The 14,447-nt window shown below is 37.8% G+C and overlaps 1 long non-coding RNA gene across 3 annotated transcripts in view; it reads left to right on the plus strand.

Annotated features, from left to right (window-relative positions):
• The first annotated feature begins 4,327 nt into the window (after nt 1–4,327).
• The window catches only part of LOC125081374 (uncharacterized), a 78,238-nt gene continuing 68,118 nt past the window's right edge, over nt 4,328–14,447 (plus strand). For 2 of the 3 annotated variants that reach the window (XR_007121662.1, XR_007121661.1), the window contains exons 1-2: nt 4,328–4,580; nt 5,923–5,977. This is a non-coding gene — a long non-coding RNA (uncharacterized LOC125081374). Of the gene's footprint in view, nt 4,581–5,922; nt 5,985–13,442; nt 14,118–14,447 lie in introns of those variants that run through there. The other variant, XR_007121660.1, reaches the window with a different exon arrangement.

Below are 14,447 nucleotides of genomic sequence, written 5' to 3' on the forward strand. Positions count from 1 at the left end.
GCCCAATACCCCTACTTTCAATAATGGACAGAGCAACTAGACAAGATCAATAACAGAATGGAAGCCTTGAATGACACAAAAAACCAAACTAGACCTAACATGTATAGAACCCTCCACTTCACAAGAGAATATACATTCTCTTCAGGTGCACAGGACACCATCTGTTAGGCCATCAAATACACCTCAATAAATGTAAAAGGAGAGAAATAGTACAAAGTGTGCTCTCCAGCCACTGGTGGAATGAAATCGGAAATCAATAGCCGGAAAACAATTGGGAAACTCACAGATTTGTGGAAATTCGACAGCACACTCCTAGATAACCTATGGGTCAAAGAAGAAATCAAAGGAAGTCAGAATCTACTTCGAGATGAATGAAAACGAGGATACAAAATACCAAAAACTTATATTATGCAGCTAAACCAAAGCTTAGAGAATTTATCGTTATAAATTTCTATATTGAGAAAGAACGAAGATTTAAAAAGCCTTATACAGGTATCATGCTTAGCGAAATAAGTCAATCGGAGAAAGACAACTATCATATGATCTCCCTGATATGAGGGAGAGGAGATGCAACATGGGGGGTTAAGGGGGTAGGAGAAGAATAAATGAAGCAAGATGGGATTGGGAGGGAGACAAACCATAAGTGACTCTTAAGCTCACAAAACAAACTGAGGGTTGCTGGTGGGGAGAGGGGTTGGGAGAAGGGGGGTGGGGTTATGGACATTGGGGAGGGTATGTGCTATGGTGAGTGCTGTGAAGTGTGTAAACCTGGCGATTCACAGACCTGTACCCCTGGGGATAAAAATATATTACATGTTTATAAAAAAAAAAGCCTTATACATGATTGTTTCTAGCAACGTTATCTACAATCACAAAAAGATGGACATCCCCCCGCCAAATGTTCAGCAACTGATGAATAGGTAAACAAAATGTGGTATAGCCATATAATGGGATCTTATTTGGCCTTAGAAAGGAATGAAGTACTGATACATGCTACAATGTGGATGGACTTGAAAACATGCCCAGTGAAAGAAGCCAATCACAAAAGGCCCGGATTACCTGGCTCCATTCATATGAAATGTGGAACACAGAAATCTATGGAGACATAAAGGAGATGATGCTTACTTTGGGGGCTGGGGGAGGATTGTGAGCACAGAGGGACGATAGTGATAACACTTGGAGGTGTTTGTTTGTTTGTTTGAAACGAGACAAATGATCTAAAACTGTAGTGATAGTTGGAAATGTCTGTCAATACACTAAAAAAAAAATCACTGAATGGTACACTTTAAATAGGTGAATTTCTTGGTATATGCCTTACGTCTCAATAAAACTTTTTTTTTAAGTTAAAAAATGAAACACCACTAATAAAAGAGAAACATTGCTCTAAGTAGCTTCGACTACATTTGACCAGACATATTTGGGTGGATCTGTAAATTCAGGCTTAACTACTACTACTACCAATAAACGTAAATAATAGAAGTTTAGTTTTTCTTAACTTTACTCAACTTAAGCTGTACTTGTTCTGTGTAAATAAATATGATCATAGATTTTTTAAAAAATAGATTTTATTTATTTATTTGAGAGAGAGAGAGAGACAGTGAGAGAGAGCATGAGCGAGGAGAAGGTCAGAGGGAGAAGCAGACTCCCCGTGGAGCTGGGAGCCTGATGTGGGACTCGATCCCGGAACTCCAGGATCATGACCTGAGCTGAAGGCAGTCGCTTAACCAACTAAGCCACCCAGGCGCCCTGATCATAGATTTTTATGCTTGATCTGTCTTTAGCATTTTTTTAAAAAATATTTTATATTACCCTTCGTGATTTGTTTTTTTAAAAAGCTGTGTGCAATTTTGAGGTGCAAATATGCTGAAGGTTAGGTCATAATTCTCCCTACCCTTTGTAAGAAATCATCAAACTGTTTTCCAAAGGCTTTGTGCTCTTTTGCATAGCCAGTGGGAACTGATGGGAGTTCTAGTTGCCCTCCATCCTCGCCAGCACGTGATAGGTTTTTTTCTTTTTTAAGCCTTTCTAATAGGCACGTAGTGCAACTAAAGTTGCAGTTTTAATCTGTATTTTCCTAATGAGTTATGCTGATGAATATTTTTTCATGTGTTTATTTGCCACTTGTATCATTGCTTCGGTTAAATGTCTGCTCATGTAAACCATTTTTCAAAAACAATTGGGTGATTTTTTTCCTTCCTATTGAGTTCTGAGAGTTTCTTGAAAAAAATCTTCATACAAGTTCTTCCCCAGATGTGTGTTTGACACGTATTTTCTCCTAGTCTGCAGCTCGTCTTCATTTTCTTAACAGTGTCATTAGAAGAACAGACCTTTAAAAATTTTTATAAGGTTCAATTTACCATTTTTTTAAATTTTTCAAAATTTATTTTGCTACTTCTGTTTTCAGAGACTTTTTATGCAATAAGAAACAAATATTTTTGAAGCATTTCGAGCAGGGGAGCGACGTATAGAAAAAGATGAAAGAAACCACTTGATCTGATTGAAGACAACAATATGAATTGGAGTAGAAATAAATTTAGAGTAAGAAAAATCAGCTGTTATAATAAATTAGGTGTGAAATAAATGAGGACTTAAACAATGCGGTAACAACAGGAATTGCAGTTTATTAAAATTTCACCGCTGCTTAACTAGAATGTACTAATGATGGAACAGAGTTAGTCTCAGTCCGGGTTAGATCATCCAGAAGGAGATCAAGAGTCCTCTGACTGGCAACATGAGAAGGATCAACGTCCTTAATTCCATTAGACTTGTCCCTCAAATGTACTCCCCCTCCTCCCCTTTTTTTTGTATCGTGATTTCCTATGCAGTCGGAAATATATTTTCTATATGTGTTTTAACCGTGATGTTTATATCAGTCACCTATTACTGTATCACAAACCAACCCAAAACTTAGATTTTATTTAGCTCATGGTTGGGAAGACCAGCAATATGGGCTGGGATCAGCTGGGTGGTTCTTGCGGTACCTGGTGGGTCCTCTCGCACCTCTGTGGCTGGCTTTGCTCATCTCGGTTGGGCTCTCCCTCATCTCTCAGTGCCTTGCTACAACGGTGTCTCTGCTCTGTATGTCCTTGCATGTTCCACAAAGCTGGTTTGGGGTTGTTTGCTTAGGGTTGTTGGCAGCTGGCAGTGTTCCAAGAGACTGAGCTGAAGTATGCAAGGTCTCTTGGGATCCAGGCTCAGAATTGGTAAGTGTTTTCCATTGTGCTTTATTAGGGAAAAACCAAAAACCAAAAACCAAAAAGAAAAGTCAAACCCAGGCCGATTCAAGGAGTAAATGCAAGGAGGAGAGTAGTTGTGGCCGTTTTTCAAGCTATTTCAGGGTCTGTCTTCTGACCTGGCCTAAGGTCATTTTGTGAATTTTTTTTGGAAAGAAAAAAATTTCTAGAGACCTTTTCTCTGAGAGTTGATGGTGAAGGGATTATTTCTAAGACCAACTTTCATTGGATTCATTATTGCAAAATCTGGGGCCCTTAAAAATGAGCCAGAATTATAATCTAATGTGGAAATCCCAATTCTTGTTATTTGCCTCCCATAAGGATAAGAAACAGCCGCATTATTAAGTGCTGTACTTTGCAACAAATATTAACTAACAACAATTGACCCTCTCTGGGATTTTCCATTTAGTTATTTACTGGAAGCTGTTCCTGTAATTTTCAGTAGTGCTGTTATCTATGAGATGTCTTTCTTTTAACTGTGCTGGGTTTTCAGATGCATTAATACAGCTTAATATCTCTTCCTGTTGCTTCTCTAATTAAAAGCTTGTTGGATTTCCAAATAAGAAATACTATATCCCAGCACTAGCAATAAAGACTGCTAATAATTAGGAGAAAAACGTCAGCAAGGGACGACATTAACCAGACGTGAGGAATCTTCTGGTCAGTCCAAGAAAAGGGGCCAGGGATCGGGAGAGGATTGTAGGGGGAATGATGTGGTTCTGAGAAGCCAGCCTCCCAGAAGAGGGGCTGCTGCAGATGGAGGACCGCCAACGGGCAGCCTGAATGTAGTTCAGATGCCCTGTTCCAAGCCGGATTTGTGATTCCTGGGTCCCAGAAGGACAGCTTGCATGTGCCTTTTCAGTCATTTTCTCTCTCCTTCCCTTGCTTCCCTAACTCCCTCACTCCCCTCTGTCTGCCTGTGCTGGCTTTGGTCCTCACCGCAGACCATAGTTCCACGCGTTATAAGAATCAGCCACTAGATGGCGCCAGCTGCTTAGATTCCAGTGCTTTCCTTCGCTAGCTCCGCTGGTCCTCGCTGAGAACGCAAGGTCTGACTGAGGGTGGCTTCTCCGCTCTGCCGCTGTCCTTCTCAGTCTCCCACTTCCCTCTCTCTCCACCTTCTCACCTATTCCCCACCCCATGGAGAAAATTCTTTCTCCCGGCAGCAGCTTGTGCACGCGTGATTTCGAAGCAGAGGAAACAAGTGCGCGCACGTGCGTGTGCGTGCGAGCGTGCGAGTTTGGTGTGGAATGGCGCTGAGTGGGGAGGGAGAGGGGATTTGCGGGACCACCAGATCTTTGGACGGCCTCTCTGAAGGCACAGCTTTAATTCTGGGCGAGAAAGAAGGTACGGCAACTGCTTCCTCTTCTCTCTCAAGTGTCCCCCCCGGGGCTGCCCCGCAGGCACCTGAGCCTACTACCATTTCAAAGTCTGAACCCATTCCTTCCTTCTCTCCCTCCTGTCGCACCCTAGCCTACTCTTTCTTTGTGGAGCCCCCTCCCCCTTCATTACAGCCCTGTAACCCAGTCATTGCCCCGAAAAGCCGTCCAGCGGCCTATCCAGCTTTCCCGGTCCCATCCAACCTGCCCCCGGTTAATGTGGCCCCACTTGACGGCCACCTGTGCCGTCCTAACCTTCTCGTCCCTGTGCCCCGAACACCGCGGTGTGTTGGAACATAGCAGTGGTGTTGACACTGGGGCCACAGCAGCGACGTTTAACCCGAAATCTTAAGGGTGGGCGCCTGGATGGCTTAGCCTTTGGCTCAGGTCATGGTCCCAGGGTCCTGATATCGAGCCCCACATCAGGCCCTCGGCTAAGCAGGAAGCATTCTTCTCCCTCTTCCACTTCCCCGACTTGTGTTCCCTCTCTTACTGGTCTCTCTCTGTCAAATAAATAAATGAAATCTTAAAAAAAAAAAAGAAAAGAAAAGAAAAGAAAAAATCTTGAGGGTGAGTTGGAAGTTAGCCTGGTAAAAACATTCTCCATAGAACAGTGGTTCCTAACCCAGCGCCCCTGGATTTTGCCCCGCAGGGGACTTTTGGCAATGTCTGTAGACATTTTTGGTTGTTACAACCAGGGGTAGGTGTACTGGGATCCAGTGGGTAGAGTCCAGGAAGGCTGCTAAATATCCCACAACACCCAGGACAACCCCCACAATGAAGAATTATTCAGGCCCCAAATGTCAATAGTGCTGGGTTGAGGAACTCCCAGAGGAAGCAGCACAGGGATGTGTTTTGAGGAACTAGATAGTCTTGTTATGGTGGGAAGGCATGGTGGGGAGATATGGCTAGTGACCTGAGTGTGCAGAGTTGCACTCAGGAGTGTAGACTCTGTCCTCAGGCCACCAGAGACTCCCTACAGCAACTGGAGCCACACACTTTATTCTAAGGGTCATTGAGAGCCACTGGAGCCTTGGAAATAGTGAATGAAAAGGCACAGTTTCAGTCACTGGTGTCAACAAGGCATCCTTGTCCAGACCTCTGTAGAATAAATGTTGGAATGCCATGATACTTCTGAAGAAACTGGAAGTAATTATATTCATTTATTTCACTAAACAAACAGATGAATTGAATTTATATATTAAAGCACTGTTCTAAGTTTCATAAAGGTTTTTACCTTTTATCCTCCCAACACCCTTATACAATAGGGACCTTGTAAATTTTGCTTTTAAATCCTTGCTTTTTTTCAGATGGGGACACAGAAGCTGTGAGGAGATAAATCACCTTCCAAATGTCACATAACAGGTTGGTAGTAAGTTCAAGATTTTTCACCCAGAGCTGCAAGACACAGTTCAGGTTCTTAACCAGAAGCTATGTTGTCATTGTACGATTTTGCCATATTTCCAAAGAGAAATGAGAAGTCAGTAGTCATTCACCTTTTGTATATTTACAGTAGTCTTGAAAAATAACACATGGGTTTCATGTCCTTTCTTGGACAACTTTGCATATGTGTACTTATTTTTAAATACTATAATCCATTAATAGCTTAAAAGAATTGGGAAAACATTTCACATACCCCAAACACTTATGGTCTTCAAAAATAAATGATGAGAACAAATGACTTAAGCATTGTTTCAAAAGTGAGGAAATGATAAAACCCAAGAAAAGCAGAAAAAATTAAAAGCAGAAATTAATAAATTGGAAAACAAAAATCTTTAGAAATTCTAAATTTTGTTATTTGAAAAACTAGAGACATAGATAAACTGTTAATCTAATTTTCAAAAAGGAGAACATAAAATCACATATTAGAAAAGATAAGGTAGTACTAATTGCAAAACCAGAGGAAATTAAAAGAATAAGAAGAATACTATTTTTGCTTAATATTATGGAATTACATTTGAGCAGTGATATGAAATTAGTTGATATTCTAGAAACATATCTAGTAACAAAGCCAATCCTAGAAGGAGAATATATAGCTCAAGTACAATAGAAGAAATAGAGAAATTTCCCAAAGAGGTACTATCAGTTCCCACAAAAAGCTCCAGACCCAGATGGGTTCATGGAAATAGTTTACTGTATCTTTGAAGAAATTGAAACTCCAATGTTGTTTAAACTTCTAGAATAGGAAACAAGAAAATCTCCACATTTATTTTATGATGTGAAAAGTTTTAGTATCAAGATAAAAGTGAAAATTATAGACCGATCTTTATTTTGACTATTAGGAAACAAAAGAGTAAACAGAATTCAGTGGCAGATTAATGCCAATAATATTCAACAACTAATACAGATTTATTCCAAAAATGTTTGGATTTTTTTTTACAACTAGGAAGTGTGATGATTAATGTGTCTACATGGCTGGACCACAGTGCCCAGACAGTTGGTCATAAGATAGGTATTATGTTAAGCTTTAGGAGATGGGGCCAAAAGCTTTTCCAAAGGTGCTTACTGTATAACTTTATGCTTCCCCTGGCTTTGTATGAAATTTAAAACTGCTTTGTTTCCTCACCAAGAGTGGGATTTATCAATCTCTTAAATTTTAGTTATTCTTGTGGCTGTGGAACCGTGTATTATATTATGGTTTCAGTATTTATTCCTCTATTAAATAATGACACTGAGCATCTTATAGGTTTACTAGGACATTTGGATATTCTCTTTTGTCAACTGCCTGCTAAAATCTCTTGTCTGTTTTTCTATTGAGTTGACAGTCTTTTTTTGTACTGATTTGGAAATGTTTTAAAAATATTTTCTGTATACAACTCTCTTGAAAGTTATATAGATATTTGATAATAGCTTCTTCTACTACCTGATTTCTAATTTTATTCTCATGATATAATCTTTTCATGAATAGAAGTCCTTAATGTTAATGTAGCCCAACGTGCCAGTCTTTTCTCCTTTAGTTAGTTCTGTTGAGGTTCTAGTTAGGAAATCGTAGTCTTTCTCAAGTTCATGAAAATGTTTCCCTATGTTATATTTTTGATGTTCTTTTAAAAATCATTTACATTTAAGTTTTTGATTTGTCTCAAGTTTATACTTGTGTAAAAGGTGAAGTCAAGGGCTACATTCATTTTTTTCCATATGGCTATTCAGTTGACCTGGCACCATTTATTGATAAGACCATCCTTTCCCCAGTGTTCCATGGTACTTCTGTATTCATTTCCTATGGCTACTGTAACAAATTCCCACAAACTTGGTGAGTTCAGTCACCAAGACAGAAATTTATTCTCTCACAGTTCTGGAGGCCAGAAATTCAAAATCACTACTGCTGGGCTGTATGTTGTATGTATGCCAATATGTTGGCAGGGCGGCCCTCCCTCCAGAGACTCCAAGGGAGAAGCATTCCTTGCCGCAGCATTCCTGTTCGTGGACATATCACTGCAGTTTTGCCTCCATCTTCACATGATCTCCTCTGTGTGTGTGTGTGTGTGTGTGTGTAGTCTCCTTTTGCCTGTCTCATATAAAGACACTGTGATGGCTTTTAGGGCCCATCTGGATGACCCAGGATCATTTCCTCATTTCAGTGTTCTTAATCACATCTCCAAAAATTTTACCATGTAAAGTAACATTCACAGATTCTAGAGACTAAGATTTGATATTGTTGGGGGTACATTTTCAGCCCAGTAGAGTCACCAACCATCATAAATCAGGTGTTCATATATGTGTGTCTGGACTTTGTGTTTTATTCCACTGATCCGTTTATCTCTCTTTGTGCTGTTATCACATTATGGCGATTTTATTTTATACTGATTTTATTATATATCTTGACATCTGATGGCGTCTTATGGTAATTCTTTTTATTTTTCCAGGGTTGTCTTAGCTTCTTTTCCCCCTTTTACTTTTCTTTATTAATTCTAGAATCAGCTTATCAAAAACTGGTGCTAGGATTTTTTTTGACTGAAATTCCTTTGCATCTAAAAATCCATGCAGGAGGTAACTGACATCTTCAACAGTATCAGGTCATCCAGTCAATGAACGTGGTAATGTTCATCCCTTTGTTTTTTAAAAAACATATTTAAAAAATATGTGTTATAGTTTTCTGTGAAGAAATAACATCTTCTTAAAAAGCTATTCTGGTGATTAACATTTTGATTTTTTTGAAAATGACATTTTATTTAAAAAATTTATTTTCCATCTTTCGTTGCGTGTCTAAAGAAATAGTTAATTTTTTTGCATAAAATAACCTTGTTAAATTTATTTATTAAGCATTATACATTATCTGTATTTTAAAAACATTTCTGCACACAATCATATTGTCTGCAAATCCTGACTTAATAAAATGCAACATAAAATGGTACTTTTACCACACTTCTGTTAATGCAAAAACCCCCTGGAATTACATATTTTAATTTTACATACCTATTAATTTCTGTAAACAAATATTATTTTTATACAATCAATATCAATATTTACTTAGATTCACTGTCATATGGACCTTTCTTATTTTTGCTCTTTATCTTTTTCTGCATTACCAGGATTAATCTGGAATTATTTTCCTTATGTCTTTGGCATTCTGTTTACTGTAGATCTGCTAATGAATTTTCTGTTTTCCATGGTCTGAACTGTCTTATTTTTTTAAGGGTGTTTTTTCTGGGGAAGAATTCAAGTTCAGTAATTATTTTCTTTCAGTACTTGAAGATGTCATTCCATTGTCTTCTGTATTCCATTATGGAAATTGAGAAGTAGGCTGTCATTCTTATTTTGTTTCTTTGAAGAAAATGTCTTCTTTTTTCTCTAGTTACTTTCAACACATTTTTTTTTGCTTGTTTTCAGCAGTTTTACTGTGATAAATCTAGGTGTGGCATTTTTTGTTTGTTTTGTTTTTTTGTATTTTCCTGGTTGGGGAATTTTCTGGTTGAGGTTCATAATATTTCTCAAACCTGTGGCTTGATGTATTTCATCAATTGAAGATAATTTCTATCTGGTATTACTTTACATATTGCTTCAGTGCCTTTTGTTCTCTACATTCCCTCCTGGACTACATATATTTTTGCCATGTCTTACATGTCTCTTACTCCATCCTTCCTTCTTTTTCAGGCTTCACTTTTGATATTTCCTTCTTATCTACTGCCAGCTAACTAATTTTTCTCTCCCTCCCCCATCTCTGTCTCCTTCTATTTTATTTTTTTAAAGATTTTATTTATTTATTTGACAGAGAGATCACAAGTAGTCAGAGAGGCAGGCAGAGAGAGAGAGGAGGAAGCAGGCTCTCCACCGAGCAGAGAGCCTGATGTGGGACTCGATCCCAGGACTCTGAGATCATGACCTGAGTCGAAGGCAGAGGCTTAACCTACTGAGCCACCCAGGCACCCTCTCCATCTATTTTAGATATAGACCTAGAGCTCTATCTATATATGTACATTGCTGTTAGACACATCAGTTGAGATTTTTAATTTCAGTTTTGCTTTTTTTTTTTTTTAAAGATTTTATTTATTTGTCAGAGAGAGAGAGCGAACACAGGCAGACAGAGAGGCAGGCAGAGGCAGAGGGAGAAGCAGGCTCCCTGCCAAGCAAGGAGCCCGATGTGGGACTCGATCCCAGGACGCTGGGATCATGACCTGAGCCGAAGGCAGCTGCTTAACCAACTGAGCCATCCAGGCGTCCCAAGTTTTGCATTTTTAATTCTATTTTTCTATTGTGCAATTTATATTCTCTAATGAAATCTACCATCTTGTCGTCTAAGTTCTTGAACAGCAGTAATCACTTATTTTAAAGACCATATCTGATAAACCAATATTGAATCACCTGTGACTCAGGGGTTATTATCTGTTTCTTTTTTCCTTTTTTTGATTTTTTCTTTTTTTTAAATTTTATTTATTTATTTATTTGACACAGAGAGAAAGATCACAAGTAGGCAGAGAGGCAGGCAGAGAGAGAGGAGGGAAGCAGCCTCCCTGCCGAGCAGAGAGCCCAATGCTGGGCTCGATCCCAGGACCCTGAGATCATGAGCTGAGCTGAAGGCAGAGGCTTAACCTACTGTGCCACCCACATGCCCCTCTTTTTTTTTTTTTTTTTTAAAGAAGGTTTTATTTATTTTTGTGAGAGAGAGAGCAAGTGAGCACACAAGCAGTGGGGAGGGGCAGAGGGAGAAGCAGACTCCCCACTGAGGGGGGAACCTGATGAGGGACTTGATGCCAGGACCCTGGGATCATGACCTAGGCCAAAGGCAGATGCTTAACAACTGAGCCACCCAGGCACCCTGTTTTACTTTCTTTCTTTCTCATGATAGAAATCATCTGGTTTTATTTCCTGATGTAACAATAATTTTTTATAATAATTTAAATTCCTTTATTGAACACAACACTTTGGAGATGCTCTGGATGGTGTTATCTAGACCTAGAGAGGGTTTATTTTCACCTCTGGAAGGAAATTAGAGTAGGATACAATCATTTTAATCCAATCAGATATTGAGTTAATTTGAAGTCAGGCTTCGGTCTTTGTTTTTTTTTTTTTTTTTTTTTTTTTTTTTTTTTTTTTTTTTTTTTTTTTTTTTTTTTTTTTAATAATTTTTTTTTTTTTTTTAGAGATTTTATTTATTTATTTGACAGAGAGAAATCACAAGTAGGCAGAGAGGCAGGCAGAGAGAGAGGAGGAAGCAGGCTCCCTGCTGAGCAGAAAGCCTGATGTGGGGCTCGAACCCAGGACCTGGGATCATGACCTGAGCCGAAGGCAGCGGCTTAACCCACTGAGCCACCCAGGCGCCCCAGGCTTCGGTCTTTGTAAGGGATGTTTTATTTCTGGTTCATCCCCATTCCTGCCATGTAGGTCGTTTAGGTCTCTCAAAGGAAATCCTCAGGAGTTTACTAGGGCTCCTCCTCCACTTATTTCCCTTAAGATTTGTAAGAATGCAGGAAATCCTTGCTAAGCTTCTCTGTATCTTCATAACCATTGGTGAATCATCAAATTCCTTGATCAGAAAAGTAGTTTGAAATTAATGCCCAGCTCACCCCTTTGTAAGTTCCTTCTCTCCAGAATCTTGTTTCTTCAAGTTCTCATTGGCTTTGTAGTTCTCCAATGTCTTCAAATACATATTTAAAAACATATTCCTGAGCATTTCTAGGTGATTTTAGTGAGAGAGTTGTTCTCAAACCAGCTACTCTGTAATTACCAGAAGGATTAATTTCTGATTACTTATTTTCATAGTATGCACAGTTTTCCCAGAGGAGCATTTATAAGAGGTAGAAGAATGGTAAGTGTTCTGTGTGAAGTGAGGTGATATTTTTCTTATGATGCAGGGTTTGGTATATAAGCTCATTTAACTTTTATTTCTTTTCTGTGAACTGGGTAAACATGTATGGGATTTTTCTTTTTCTTCACTAAAAGAAAATGTTTATGGTTTCTGTGTTTATGTTTCTCATTCTTCCTTTTACTTTACAAAGACTTTCAAGGAAATGAAGGAAAAATTCTAACTTTATAATGCTGTCTTCACATTGGAAGTCTGATCTCATTTTCATTTTAGATGTATCACTCTGGCTATTGTCTGGAACATTATTTCAAATAGTAAAAGATTGGCATGAACCTGAATGTACATGAATGCAAGATGGTTAAATAAATTATGATAAACCCATATAATGAAATATAACCATTAAAAATAATTAGGTAGCTTTCTATGTAATGATATGGAACTATTCCAAGAGGTATTAAGTGAGAAAACCAAGATGTGGAACAATATGTGTGCTACTATCTGTGTGGGAAAAAATGTTTATGCATTTTTTTGTAAGTAATTAAATTGTTTTTTGAATAATATACAAAAATTTGTAAAATTTGCTACTTTCTAGAAAAAGTTACTCCTAGGGAGTGGGATGAGGCCACTAGGAGACAGGTCTCAGAGGGACATTAAATTTTCAATGCATATTACTCTTTATCTTTTGAATATTGTACTATGGGCAGGTGTAACCTATTCAATAATGGAAATAAAATGTTTTTTAGATGGAAACATTCACTTTACTATACTCTAAAATAATCTTCATTTGTGGACATTATTATACCACCTATTATACTACCTATTACCTTCCATTATTTTTCTACTAATATACATATTTTATATAATTATAACCAGAATTTTATGTTATTATTAAATATAAATTTTCATATTTTTATAATGTTCAAAATTATCTTCAAATTTAGCATGATATTTTGTTTAGTTCATGTACCATAATTTACTAATCCTTTCCCTAGTGTTGGTCATTTATATATTTACATGTTTCCTTATTATGAGTAACATGGGGTTGAGTATCTTTGTGAATGTGTATTCATTTGGATTCTATAATTAGCTCTAAAACTTTATGGTTATTTGGTAAGGTTGAGTGAAAATAAAATAAGCACTCTATGGAGTAGAAAAAAGGTTAGGAATGATTATAGATGATACTTTGACTTACCCATGATAAGCATGGCAATTTTCATTTATTCTAACATTTGTCTATATGGACAAAATAAACAGAGTTGTTGCTCTTTAAATATACATACAGTGCAAACTGAACTCGTAGGAAATAATGCACTTAAAGAATCATTAATTATTACCTAATTACTTGCACCACTGTGGCATGGACAGAAAAGTGCTCTGCAATGATGAAGTTGTCAATTATAGTTGATAATTAAGGGGCCAGGTGCATGTTTAACTTAACAAGATAAATATCTGCCCAGATGTTGTTTGTCTGCTGCTTCATTACCAGGTAGGTTAGAAGATTTTCATAAACTAGAAAGACTATTAAATGCATAACCTTGTTACATTAAGAAATCTTTAACAAATCTGTTACTCTAACCAATATTCACTTAGGAAGACCGTTCATCAGATTTCCTGGAGAGCTGATATAAGAATCAGTATGTGTCTATAATACCATATTTGCAGATTCTCAATGAAATGGCTATTTGAATATAAAATAGAGAAAAAATATAGCAGTACTAGAAGTTGGAGATGATGGCTTTCCATGCCAGAAACACGAAGGAATGTATGCAGTATTTAAATACCAGCTTGCAAGAAGATAACAAAGAATCAGTTCATGTGCGGACCCTTCCAAGGAACCTAAGAGCCTAGCATGTGAGAGGTGAAGATTCTGGCAGACATATAGTAAAATAAATGACTTGTTATCTGAAAAATGGAGGTCAGACCATATCACTCCTTGTGTGTCTGCTCCGAACACCAGACAGATGGTGGCTCAAACAACAGGACCTTATTTACTCAGAGATCTGGAGGCTGGAAGTTCAAGTCTAAGGTACTGGCAGGATTGGTTTCTCCAGAGACCTCTCTCATAGGCTTGAAGATGACTGCCTTGTGCTATGTCCTCACATGGCTTTTTCTCTGTCCATGTGCATCTCTGATGTCTCTTCTTCTTATAAGGACACAATCATATTCTCTTAGAGCAACCAGGGTGAACAACATACAGGAACTCTTTTAGTATTATTTTTAGCAACTGTTCTGTAATTGTGGAATGATTTCAAAATAAAAAGTTAACATTTCTAAGTCCTGTATTCTTTTTTACTTTTTTAAAGGTAAGCTCTATACAGGGCTTGAACTTACAACCCCAAGATCAAGAGTTGCATGCTCTACCAACTGAGCTAGCCAGGGGCAGGGCACTGTGTCCTCTATTCTTGAGGTCAGTTTGGCCAGATATAAAATCTTTGGTTTATATTTTATTTTCTTGAATATGTAAATTTTACTGTATTATTTTCTGGTATGTCACATTACTGACAAAAATACATGATAATTTGATTTTCTTTCCCCTATCAGGGACTTAGTCCTTTCATTTGAATATCTAAAACATGTTTTCTTTTTTTTTTTTTA

Source organism: Lutra lutra, chromosome 11 (assembly GCF_902655055.1).
Source record: "Lutra lutra chromosome 11, mLutLut1.2, whole genome shotgun sequence".
Lineage (NCBI taxonomy): Eukaryota > Metazoa > Chordata > Mammalia > Carnivora > Mustelidae > Lutra > Lutra lutra.